The 7,168-nt window shown below is 30.2% G+C and overlaps 1 pseudogene; it reads left to right on the plus strand.

The window, feature by feature from the left end:
- Positions 1-268: 268 nt before the first annotated feature.
- On the plus strand, positions 269-1,724 carry LOC113197107 (kinesin-like protein KIF2A; annotated as a pseudogene).
- Positions 1,725-7,168: the final 5,444 nt, after the last annotated feature.

Consider the following 7,168-nt stretch of genomic DNA (forward strand, 5'->3'; position numbering starts at 1 on the left):
ATTTGATTCTACTTATGCATGTCTAGTCAATATTCTGCAGAGTCCTCTGCACAAGAAAAAATACAGGTTGTACATCTAATTGTATGAAAAAAATGAAAATAAAAAATTGTAATATCTAGACTTTAGAGAAAAAACAACCCAGGATATTGATCCTAAAAATCCAAATTATGACATAATGTATATATTAAGAAACTATAGAGGATATTTGGATTTCAGATCATTAATAATGGAAGATTCTATTTAATATAATGTATGTTTGTGTAAGGAAATGTTAATTCAGTAATGATTTTCAGGCAGACCACTAGTAGAAATAGTATTTGAAAGGGACATAATTTCCATGCTTTGCCTAAGGGCAGATAGGAAGTGGAAAAACACATACCATTGGTAATAAGTTTTCAGGGAATAAACAGGATTGCTCTAAAGAATCTATGCCTTTCCTATCCTCTACTATCCCCCCTCCTCTCCCTCCCCTCCCATCTTCTCTCTCTACCCCATCTACTGTAATAGGAAAGGCAGCAGAACACATCAGACACTAGTATGGCAATATGTAAAAAAGTGGATGTGTAACCAATGTGATTCTGCAATCTGTATACGGGGTAAAAATGGGAGTTCATAACCCACTTGAATCAAATGTATGAAATATGATATGTCAAGAACTATGTAATGTTTTGAACAACCAATAATAAAAATTTAAAAAAAAGATGCAAAAAAAGAATCTATGCATTAGAAGCTCTAAATCTCTTTTTAATGTGGATGAAGCCAAACTATAAAAACTATATAACTTCAAATATATGCAATCTTTGAAATTTACAGTGGAAAGTTGTTTAACTTGCTAAATAGGTCAACAAAATTAAGAGTGGTGGATTATGGGAAACATTAGGTTCAAGTTGTAGCATTATAGGAACAGGAAGTCATGTTTGTTGAAGATGTGCTGAAAGGCATTAACAGAGAACACTGGGAGAACATCTATAAATGAACATCTGCCAATGAACATTCATCTTGGAACTATAAACTATTTCAGATTATTCTTAGCAGGAAAGGAAAAGTACAAGGCAACGTTATATTTTTAACTTCACTAGAAATGAAAGACAAGTTGATACTTCTGATGTGGAGAGACTAACTAGGAAAGCAGGTGTTGAACCTAATAAGAATCCTTTGCCTCTAAAGGAGCATACTAGAGTCTTAGGTAGAAATAAACATCATATTCCCTCTAAGCAAGTTAACTTACTCAGGTATTAAGAAATTCATTCATATGTGAAGCTTGTTATACCTATGTGATTGTCACAATCTCTCCAAAAATTGCATTCTGTTAAAATACAGAATGGGCTATAGGTGTAGCTTGATAGTACACTTGCCTAGCCTTTACAAGGCCCTAGGTTCAATCCCTAGCACTGGAAAAACAAAACAAAATATAAACTGTTCATTAAAATAAGCAAATAAGGTGAAAGAATTGACTATGGATCCAACAGCTACTGGTCATGTTCATCCAATAATGCACCATCCATCAAATCAGATTGATGCCTTGTAGACATATTGGGGTGTGAGAAATTACACTAAGAAGCATAATCCAAAATTTTTCATATAAAAATAAAATGTGGTTTCCTCAATAACTATTTTCATGAAGCTATCTCACAAATAGCAAATTGAAAGAACAAGTTATAGAAGATAATAGTGCAGGATTCTTGGAATCTATTAGATGTCTAGAAGATTTCACTTCTAGATGATAACTGAAGAAGTATGACATAGATTCATATGCTAAATGACTTTGAGCTGCTCTCAAGGAAATAAATAAATAAGTGAATAAATATTTTGATTGAACTACACGATAAAACTTTCCTTTTCATACAGCTCTATGAGGAGAACAAGACAGCAACAAATCACCTCAAAAATCCTCATGCCTATTAAATCAAAAAATCCTCACGCTATTAAAGAATCCATGGAACCTTCAGTACTGCAACATACAAGGGCTCAGCCGTTAATTACAAATCATTTAAAGTTTGAAATTTTGGATATCTATGCAAAATTTCTTGTTCATCTGAATGACATTACAATTTTTTGAAATACCCCTTGTATCTACAAACTGCTTTGAGATTAGGAGGCACAGCTATGAATTTAGATTGGTGATGTTTTTGTTTCATTTACTTGAATGGTGTTTTACTTTTGGAGATCCTTGTCAGTTTTATTTTTTGCATAATATAATAAGATTGTAGATTTGATCCAGATATGGATGACAAAGGTAAGCCACATTTTAAAAATGCAGTTTGATTTTCTAGTGATACCTTGCCCTTTTAAATTATTTGAATGTATGCATACCTCATTAGTGATTCTACATACTTACTTCTACAGATAACTTTCATCTCATCCTGCTTTTTGCCTTGCCTACAGCTAATGACCCTGCATTTATTTCTATAGCACAGGCCAGATAAACTACATTTTTACTAATCATTGTAAATCACGTTTATTTTATATACTATTTTACTGTGTTTGAGATATTTTTGTGTATGATTTTGCACACAGTGCCATATCATTAAATTAGACTAAGTTCTGTGACAGTGGTCATAGCTGTTGTTTCCTTCCATTCTACCTTTTGAAGGAATTTGGAATTATGCTTTTAAAACTATATAACAAGTGGCTAAAATCTTCCTAGCACTTATTTTTGAAAACTGAAGTATATACTAATTTATATATAATTAATAGTAATAAAAAGGAAAACAAAACTTACTCAAAAAAATGTTTCAGATTTTTTTCAATTCTCCCTCTTTCAGTAGTTCTTTCATATATTTATTTATTTATTTACTTTTACTGTGGCAATTTTTAAAATTTTAACCTGAAGTTTTCCATTGTAACCATTTTACATGCATATATAAAATAGATTTTACAAGTATTTTTTGTGGGGGGGTGTAGTCGGACATTTACAACACAACTGTTTAAACTCTAACCACATATCACATACATTGACAGAGAGGAGGGGGTAAAATATAAATTTCCACCATATGAGATCTTATCTTTTTTATAAACTACTGTCAATTTCCTTCTCCTGCAACTCATTTTCCTATCAATTTTCTAGTTACTTTGATTCAGTATAAGGCACAAAAAAAAACATAAGAAAAGAAATATCTATGCTTAAGTATACACAGAGGAAACTGGGACAGCTGTAAAAGTGACTAATGCTAATAATCTGGACCTACTCAACTTTGTCAGCCAAAGAAAAAATAATTATCTTTCCTACTTGTCTGAGAAGGCATAAAAGCCCATCTGTGTATGGTCCACACAGTCTGCTTTCTTTCTGAGGATTCCCAAAAATAATGTTTAGTAGAAAACCCACTAGTCCCATTTACTCTGCATGAAAGGATACTGAATGCCACGAGACTTGCCATGAGTGACTTTTTGCACTTCATTTAATCATAGCAAGGGCTGTTTTCTCGCAGTGAGAGATAAGAGATTTTCTAACTAATAGAAGCATAGTTTCCAAAGAAATCTGCAAGAACAATAGCAATGATTAGTTGAAATTATCTAGTAAAATAATAGTGAAACTATAAGTGGAAACCACAGGAGTAAGAATATTGTTTGTCAATAGAGTAGGTGGGACTCTTCACTTGACATATAAGAACAATTCCAAGTACTAATGAGCAACTCTGGGTGTGAAATGGCCAATAATAAATTACTACTGTTTCTAGGAATTTAAAATGCATTACTGAAGCAAACTTTAAATTTTTTCAGTGCTTGTTCTTTGTGTTGAATAATCTAAATACGACACTATATTTACATCATAAAACTTCATTATCAATTCTGTTTTTTTCTCTCATTTTCTTCTTGCCTTTCTTTCTAAATATTTTTACATTAAAATTTATGCAATAGGAATGATTAAAGACACACTGAGCAATATTTTTTCATAGATATCTTTTCAGTTTCTTATTGATAACATTTATAAAAATCATCCATTAGATGTTTTATATTGCTATTGAATAGCCTAAATATTTGGAAACGTGTATCAAATACTATATTTCATTTAACCATTCCATAAAGGTACAATGTATTTTAGTCAGGGAATTATCTTTTTTTCCCTTCTAACTTAACTACAACTTATCCTCATATTTGTTTTTGTTTTTACTTAATCTTTTTGAAATTGCAAATAATTGCATTTTCACACAGTTTTAATAAATAAAGCATAAAATACCCTATAACTTAACATAGGTCTCCTGGATTATATGATGCAAACAATGTATGTACAATATCACAGCCAGTTTTTCATATTGACAAAGTTTAACTATCTTGTTCAAGATTTCCCAGTTTTACTGACACTTAATTGTGTGAATATTTGTTAAAATCATTTGATTTTGTTTGTGTATATTTTGTTTGTGTAGAAGGCCAGGTGTAATAGTAACTAAGTAGCTTTCTGTCAGTTGGTAGATTAGGAGCCTCCAGAACCAATTACACAACTGACACTTGATGGAAAATTGAGAGATGCTGAATTTGGATTAATTTCTGGCACTGGTTATAAGATTGGGAGACTCTTGCCATGGGTCACCTTCTGTCACTGGTGGAGGGCTAGGACATGAGCACCTTCAGGTACTATTGGTGGCTGAATAAGCAGCAAAGGTTCTAATGCTAAGTGTGGGGCAAGGAATGGGTTGAAAAGCACATATTACTGCTGTTCTGGTCGCATTGACTCACTACTTCTACTGGATATGGTTCTCTCTAGTAAGATACCATTACCTGAGATACCATTTTATGATTTCCTTGACCAGAGAGAACTGGCTTTTTGTTTATATTTATTTTTATTTGAGTTTCAAAGATATAAGAGGAGATAACCCATTTAGAAATATTTAAAAAGTTTTAGGATTTAAAATAAAATATTCCAAGAATTACACATAAGTCTTAAAAGAGGATGTTGATCATAGCAATTGTTTTGTACCAGCAATCATTTTCTATTGGCTAAATACTATGCTAATCATTATGGGTAGATTTAAGAAGCTTATTTTTCTATACCTTCATGTTTATGCATTTTGTGTTTATTTAATATATTTTATTCTATTTCAAATTTTCAAAATAATGTGATAATTAATTTGTTTTTATTCTCTTTCCTTTACCAAACAATCTGATTTTGCTATGCCATATAAAACAATAACACACCTGTATATTTATGTCCATATGTATATGTTTTATATGTATATCTCTAACATATATATATATATATATATATATATATATATATATATGTTATACCTGTGTGATAGGTAATGTATAAACATACATATATATTAATATGTAGATTTCCCTGTGTCACTCTATCCAGCTTATTGAGTCTGAGCTAGAGACAATTAAGAGGAAAAAGAAAACTAAGTTTTAAAAAATTATATCAGGTTAGGGGAATTCAGCTATGACAGATATATACTCAGATATTCACTGTAATATATAAACATATGCTAATGACATAGACTTGTATTCTATACATAGAATAATGTATATCTTAATCTAAACAAACTTTGAGTTAACTTCAGAGTCACTTAGTGCTGGTTGTACACTCTTACATCTTTCAATGTTCCTATTGTATCTTTTTTAAATTTGTTCTAATTAAATATACATGACAGTATAATGATGTTTGACACATCATATATAAATAGAGTATAACTTCTCATTTTTCTGGTTGTACATGATATAGAATTACACTGGTCATGTACTTATAAATGCACATAGGGTAATAATGTCTGATTCATTCTACTATCTTTCCTACCCACAGAGTCCCTCCCCTCCCTTCACTCTCCTCTGTCTAATCCAAAGTATCTTTCTTCTTATCCTATTGTATCTTTGAAGAAAAAAATCATGTATCCAACTTAAGTGAACAGTGAGTGCTAAATTGTTCCCTCTCTGCTAGATAAAGTGTGTATTTCTGTATTTTAACCATAGAAGTAATACTTTAAAAATCCAAGATGATAGGTTTGTAACTCTGACTCAGTGCTGGAATTCTATCTGAATGAATATCAATATCATTAAAACACTTTTGCTGTATGCATTAGAAAATGAAAGATAAAGATCTTTATTTTTAATTTTTGAATTAAAGTAAAGAAAAATCAAATTGAGTCTATTTTATTCAATTTATTATATTATGTTAACAAATTTCTTTCTAAACAAGAATTTGTTTGCTTAATAAAATATATTTTTTATAAACTTAAAAAAATAAAAGCATTGATTCAGAATTCTTCATAATTTTTGATAACTATTTTTAATAAAGTTTAAAAACATTTTTAATATATCCTATTTTGGCTAGTCTCAGAAATATGAGTTAATTGATGAATTTGATTATAGTTCTCTGTAGGAAAGGAATATAAAAGAAGATATCTTATATACTGGTACATTTTCATATATATGACACCATTTTTAAGGCTAGAATACATATTAGAGAATATTCAAAAGCAATCACTGATTTATTATAAGGAGATTGCCTGCTCCTAAAACCTCCCACTAAACTTTAGCAGATGACATCCTAATGTTAGATACAAAATTGAACATTACATTAATTTTTAAATTTAATTAGTAACTTGCTAAAGTCTTAGAAGAAATGGCCAAAAATATTTCTAAAAATGATTGTACAATTTTATCTAACCATTTTATATTTTTCAAAATGGTTAAAACAATTACATCACATTGCATCACATTTACAATGAAGTCATCTTGGCTTAAAATTTTCTTTGTGGGAAGGTCTTTGAAAACAAAAATAACATATATAAGGCTAAATAAATAAATTTTCTAATTTCTCTCCAATTTGGTTTGGAAGTCTTATTTATTCTAGAGAGTATCATGTGATTTTATTTTCTAATGTCTAAAAATGCCAATATTTATTACAAGAATGTTGGACATTTACATATGTGCTGTGGAGTATTTTTTCAAGCATATTGACATTAGAAATATTGGGTTGTTTGTGTTATTGAGAAGTAGAACTTGGGCTGGGGCTGTGACTCAGAGATAGAGCGCTCGCCTAGCATGTATCAGGCCCTGGGTTCGATCCTCAACACCACGTAAAAATAAATAAGCAAAATAAACATATTGTATACAATTAAAAATTAAATATTTTTTAAAAGAGAAATAGGAACTCAATATTGTGTATACAATTCATGTTTCTGATATAAGTTCTAAGAATATTTTCTCTCTTTTTTGCATCTTTCAACAA

Source organism: Urocitellus parryii, chromosome X, assembly GCF_045843805.1.
Source record: "Urocitellus parryii isolate mUroPar1 chromosome X, mUroPar1.hap1, whole genome shotgun sequence".
Lineage (NCBI taxonomy): Eukaryota > Metazoa > Chordata > Mammalia > Rodentia > Sciuridae > Urocitellus > Urocitellus parryii.